Below are 6,000 nucleotides of genomic sequence, written 5' to 3' on the forward strand. Positions count from 1 at the left end.
ATGGGAATCCTAGTCCTTTTCCTTCTTTCAGAAATATTGGTGCTCCTTATATGGCTACATTATCCCTTCCAGGATTTACCATTGGCATGCCAATATGGCTGTTTTCAACCTATTTTGTTCAAAATGTTGTGATTTCTCCTCAATTAAGTCCACCGGCAACTGGACAAAATCAACCTCCAGTTGATCCTGAAGTTGACCCTTTTCCTTCTTCCTCATTTGTTTCTTCCTCCCCTTCTTCCTCTTCGCTTGGTGAAAGTATTGATACTAGTAACCAAGTGGCTAAGAAGAAGAAGAAAGGGCAAGAGAAGAAGAAGAAGCCAATTCAGCAAGGGGGCAACCAAGCAACCATTGCTCTGAATGCAACATCTGATGAAAATCCATCCATTAAGCTTCACAAAGCCAAATATCCATGCATAATTTGTGCGGGAGACCATTTTCATCGAAATTGTCCTTACTTTCCTCAGATCTTGAAAGAATGGTCTTCCCATTCACACCATCCTGTGTCATCAACCTCTAGAGATCATGTTGGTAACACACCATCAACTAGTGATAGTAAAGTTCATGGACAGAAGGGAAAGGTCAGGATTCCATGTAGGTTATGTGAAGGTAATCATTCCCTTCACCTTTTTCCTTTTCTTGATGAAGCCAAAAGAGTGCTGGATAACTGTCCTGCTTCACCGCAGCGAATTCCATTTGGTTATAGGAAACTCTCCCTAAATGCTTCACGAGTTGATGAACCGATAGACTTAAATCAATCGTTGGTCAAAACCACTCTCTCTGAAAGTGAATCCTATGAGTCTATACCCAACCAAAATCAACAGGTTGAGGTAACAGTTGACCCGATTTCACCTTCAGCTAATCATACCTTTCCCGAAGAGAGTGAAAATGATACCACTCAAGTTCTTTTTGTTTCCTCAGATTCAAATGAGCTTGGGGGAAGTCCACCTGTTCCATCAAGACAGGAGGAAAATCCTCCAGTTCTCGTAACTCAAGGGGTTAATTCTCCCGTTTCTACGGTACCCCCTCCAAGTAGTCTAGTCACTTCCTTTGATTGGAATCGACTGGCAGGATTCCACCTTCCTTCTTATGTGCCTTTCCAGATCATAGTAGAAGTTTGTAAAATGATTGTATCTGGCGCTATTATAGATGAAGGTGCATCAATGAGTATCCTTTCCTCAACTGATGGGCAAGCGCTTGGTTCGCCACCGCTTGTGCTAGTTACACAGAATTTGTTGGGTTTTAACAAAGGAATGAGTCGACCATTAGGAATCCTTCCTCAGTTACCTATTACTTTGGGAGGGAAAACCATTTATCTGAACGTGATGGTAGTCCCAGGCCCTTTAGATTATAATTTACTTCTAGGACGCGACTATGTTTATGGCATGGGAGCTATTGTTTGAACACTCTTTCAAGTTATTTGTTTCCTGCATGAAGGCAAAATTGTCACCGTTGACCAGCTTTCATTTCCCAGTCCAAATATAGCTTCTAGTCAACCATCGTTCCTAAATGGTCCATTTATACCAATGGTATCATCCCCGCCATGGGTTAATTATGTGGCAACCTGTTCCATACCTACATCAGTTGGCGATCAATTCAGTGATGTTGTACATCATGTACTGGGGGCATTGGAACCAGATTTCTCCTTCATGACCTCTTACGAGTTATGATCGTGAGGTCCAAGGATAATTCCTAGTCTTGTGTCAACCTCGTTAAAAAATGAAACAAGGAGCCCAAGGATAGTTCATTGTCTTGTGTCAACCTCGTTAAAAAATGAAACAAGGAGTATGAGGATGGTTCCTAGTCTTGTGTCAACCTCATTAAAAATGAAACAAGGAGTATGAGGATGGTTCCTAGTCTTGTGTCAACCTCGTTAAAAAATTAAACCAAGGATGTGAGCATAATTCCTTGTCTTGTGTCAAGCTCATTGAAAAATGAAACAAGGTCTCAAGTTCAAAGTCGAGTCTTTCACTTGATCTCGTAAAAGAACCTTCATTCCACCCACTTGATAGCCATGAGTAGTCTATTTAGGCAAATGCAATGAAGCTTGGGGGGCATACACCTAGTGGTAAAGACAAGTTTCGCTGTAGGTTATGTGAAGCCATTCACCTTTGTCTATCTGGACAAAGCCAAAGAGACGTTGGATAACCATCCTGCTTCACTGCAGCGATTTCCATCTGGTTACAGAAGACTCTCTTTTTTATCATGTTGAGGACATGTAAATGATTTTCAAGCATAATTTTTCATTTTGAGCTTGTGTAAAAATGAAACTGAATCCAAGCATAGTTCCCTATGGTTCAAGCTTGTCTAAAAATGAACCCATTTTCAATTTTTAACCCTTGTGATTGCCATTCTATCAGCTTTTTGAGCCTTGGTTGTGTTCATCCCATCACCACCATCCCTTTGGCCGATCATATGCTTTCACTTGGTTGTTTTACCCTTTCTGAGGAACAGTTGTAATGAGTGGTCGTATTAGCTAGCCTCTTCACATAAATCAACATGTTTTGAGAAGTTCCAACATTACCTAAACCAGTAGCTACCCTAGACAGCACTCGTTCCTCAAAACAGAGTCCTCTTTAAACTCTTTTCAGACTCTTTAAACATGAAAAAGATTGTCGAGCGCTTGTCCTTTATAGCTCATTAAAGTATTGGAAATGTCATCCCTCCTGTATCATTTTATCCTTTTTCGGACCTGAGGGATTACTTTACGAAAAAGAACTTACGAAGTTTTCTTTTTGTCCCTTTTCAAACCCTCTAAACATGAAAAGGACCAATTTATCCTTGTCGTTAAACTCGTTAAAACAATAGAGACAAACTTGTCCATCTAGACGAGACTGAGTTTCATTGTCACTAGACTTGTTAAAATATTAAATACGACAGGTTTGCCTGAAGGGAAAATTATAGAACAAGCATATGTTATCCTCCTCAAGCTTGACAAAAATAAAGAGGTACTAGTCATCAATGACTGGGGAAAAAGGGAAGAAAAATTGAAAACTTTATGGTAGCAGGTTGCTCTTGAACATGACACTTTCACTTCATCTCCGTGTTTGAGTTGGGTTGGGTTATTCCGTTCACCAGTCATCTCACCATTGGTCTTTCATACCATCCATCTTTTGGGGTTAACACTACCAATTCATCTCAGTGTTGCCAACACATTCAAGAGAATTCATTCAGTCGAGAAACCATAATCCAGTTAATGCCTCATCCACTGCAATACTTCAACCTTCATTTTTCATGATTGCCATTCTTGAACCTTGTGTCGTCAGTTTTTTTTCACCTCCAGAAATCATTTGCTTTGTTTCGTGTCGTAGATGTGGGATACATTAAGGCCCTCCTATGATGAGTTACTTCTTGTCAACATCAACTCATTATACAAGAAGTTGACTTAGAAACACCCCTTTCAGTGCTTTGAAGCTTTCATGCATCAATGGCAAGTTTCTCACTTTCGGTGACAGGTTGGCATCAATGGCCTTTGACTGAAAGATTTTGTGTGGTGTTCGACATTGGGTCATATATTCACACCACGTGAATTTTACTGTAGTACCTTGAGGATCATCATCATTATTGGTGATTCCTCTCGCATCTGTTAACAACTCATATTATTGGCTGGTAATGAGGTGATGTCTTTCCATTCTCGACTTCAGAACATCTCTTCACATGGATTGACTTGTACATTGGGCAAAGATTGAACGAGTTTGAAGACCCCGGATCTAGTTTCATCCATCCGGGCTGCGATATATTCAGGGATATAAAAACATCAAATGTACAAAGGTGCTGCACAGATGGTCATCTGAACCAGGGATGATGACTCTACATCTGAAGAATCATCAGTCTGCATCTGCAGATGACTATCTAATCTATGTACATGAAATGAATTTATAAAGTTGCGCATGGGAATGCCTACCTCAGCTAGATCATGAAAATTGTATTATGATGATGTATTTTATTGTAACTTGTGTAGGTCACCTTCCAGTTCGAAACCTCGGATCCTCATGATAAAGCATTTCACCCGACATCAAGATTTATGACTTCATGCTTTAGGGGGCAACTGTTATAGACATATTTGGTAACTTCAACCCCAATCTTATATGTCAATAAACTAGGGCTCATCAATGCCTAAAAGAGTTGTTTCATACCCTAAAATAACATGGTCATTTGATTACATCATTCCCCAAAAGTTCCACCTGAGAAACCATCCAGAAATGGCCTAAACTGAACCATACTGACTGCTCCACTGGCAAAGTGTGATGCATACTGAGTGTTACATTGCCTAGGTGTGATGCATACTATTTGGGCCTTCTATAGGGTGTGATGAGTGAGGATGGACAAATGTCCGAGACAGTTTGCTTGCTGGTTGCTCATGGAATCTTCTAGAAACTTCTCCTGTGCCACTTGCCTCTATGAATTCGCCCAAGGATGAGTAAGGGATCTAAACTTCAGTTATGCCCTCTCTTGTGGAACCAAATGTAACAAGTGGAATGACACTAATCAAAACCCTAGAGATGACTCACACCTTTGCACACATCTATAAATGGATCCCTCATCTAATAGATCTGAAGGCTAGAATATTGTGAATTGCAAGGAAGTGCTGATAGTTTGTAATTGAGAAAAAGAGCATTGTATTGTTGGTGTGATTTTGCTATTTCATGAGGTGAAGAGGACTTGATGCTGGGAGGATGATGCTGGATCAGACAACTAGGTTTTAATTCTCCCTTCTATTTAATAAAGTTCTTCAATTTTTCTTCCATATGATTGTGCAATTGTGAATGTGATCATCTGTGAATGCTATTATATGTTCATTATATATCTGATTCTGTAATGTGTATGTTGTAACAGATCAATATGCTTTGATGGTTCTTTGTTACTATGTTTCTACAGGTACTCTCCAAGCAGGATAAGTATAGGGAGGAGTGGCAAGCTCTTTCAAGAAGGAGAGAGATCAAGCAAAGGATTAAGCGGAAGTTCCAGGTTGGTCCCATTGTCTTTCTCTTATCCATTACACATATAATAAATCGTGAATTGCTTTAAACTGTTATTTCTAGGGTAGCTGCCAAACCTAGAGGGCTAGTCGTTTGAAAAGACACTAGTTTTCCCAGAAACACTAGGAGGAGGAAAACCATGAGCAAGGGGTATGCCAAGATGTTGGAAATATTCCCTTAGAGGGCCAGAGATGCGAGTGTCATATTTTGACAAGTTGATAGTCATTTTTGCATGTTTTATCTCCAGGAGTCAAATCGTGCAGTCTGTTTCCCCATCTAAGCAGCATAAATGTAAGTGTCTAGCAAGCCCTCTGTTGCTTCTCAGAATAGTCATCCGAGCAACATATTTTTCTGTCATCTTTAGGAAGGAATCTTTGGGGGAATCTTCGAGTTACCTGAGGGTCTGGAATTTGACAGTCTCAGAAAGGGGAAAAGTTTATAGTCGTTTGACACAATTTCACGCCATGAATTTAGCAGTGATGTGCATTTCAACAACTGATCTTTGAATTTTTGGGCGATCTCTGAAAGTGGAGGTATATGATGTAGTTATGTCACGCTTTTATTCTAATTTGCTGAGATGATGTTTTGGTTTTTGAGATCCCTGATTACCATAATGTTGAGGGATAGTTGTATGCCACATCTTGTGAGAATTTGTTAGCTTCTCATTTTGAAGGAATGCCCATTTGAGTGAGAGTTCCTATAGGAAGAACATCTCGTGGAGAGACATGCCACTCTTGTTGAGGGTATTCATCCTTGTAATGACAAAGAAAATACCATGTAAATCATCATCATTTGGAGCATTTAATGAAGCGTCCTCCCCACTCTTGACATCAGGGCCCGGAGACATAGCCCACACTGGGTGAACTTCGTTATCAATGTGTTTGTGTTCTTTGATTTGATGGTTGTCATTATGTTTCATCTTTTTTACAGTATGCACATGTGGTTTATCATACTTTGTTACATGCAATTCAGCTAACATCACAAAAGTAAAAGGTCTTGGTTAATTCTAGTAGTTAAAGAGATC

The sequence above is a fragment of the Pinus tabuliformis genome, chromosome J (assembly GCF_031772625.1).
Source record: "Pinus tabuliformis cultivar Carrire ecotype Pingquan chromosome J, CPIR1, whole genome shotgun sequence".
In the NCBI taxonomy this organism is placed as follows: domain Eukaryota; kingdom Viridiplantae; phylum Streptophyta; class Pinopsida; order Pinales; family Pinaceae; genus Pinus; species Pinus tabuliformis.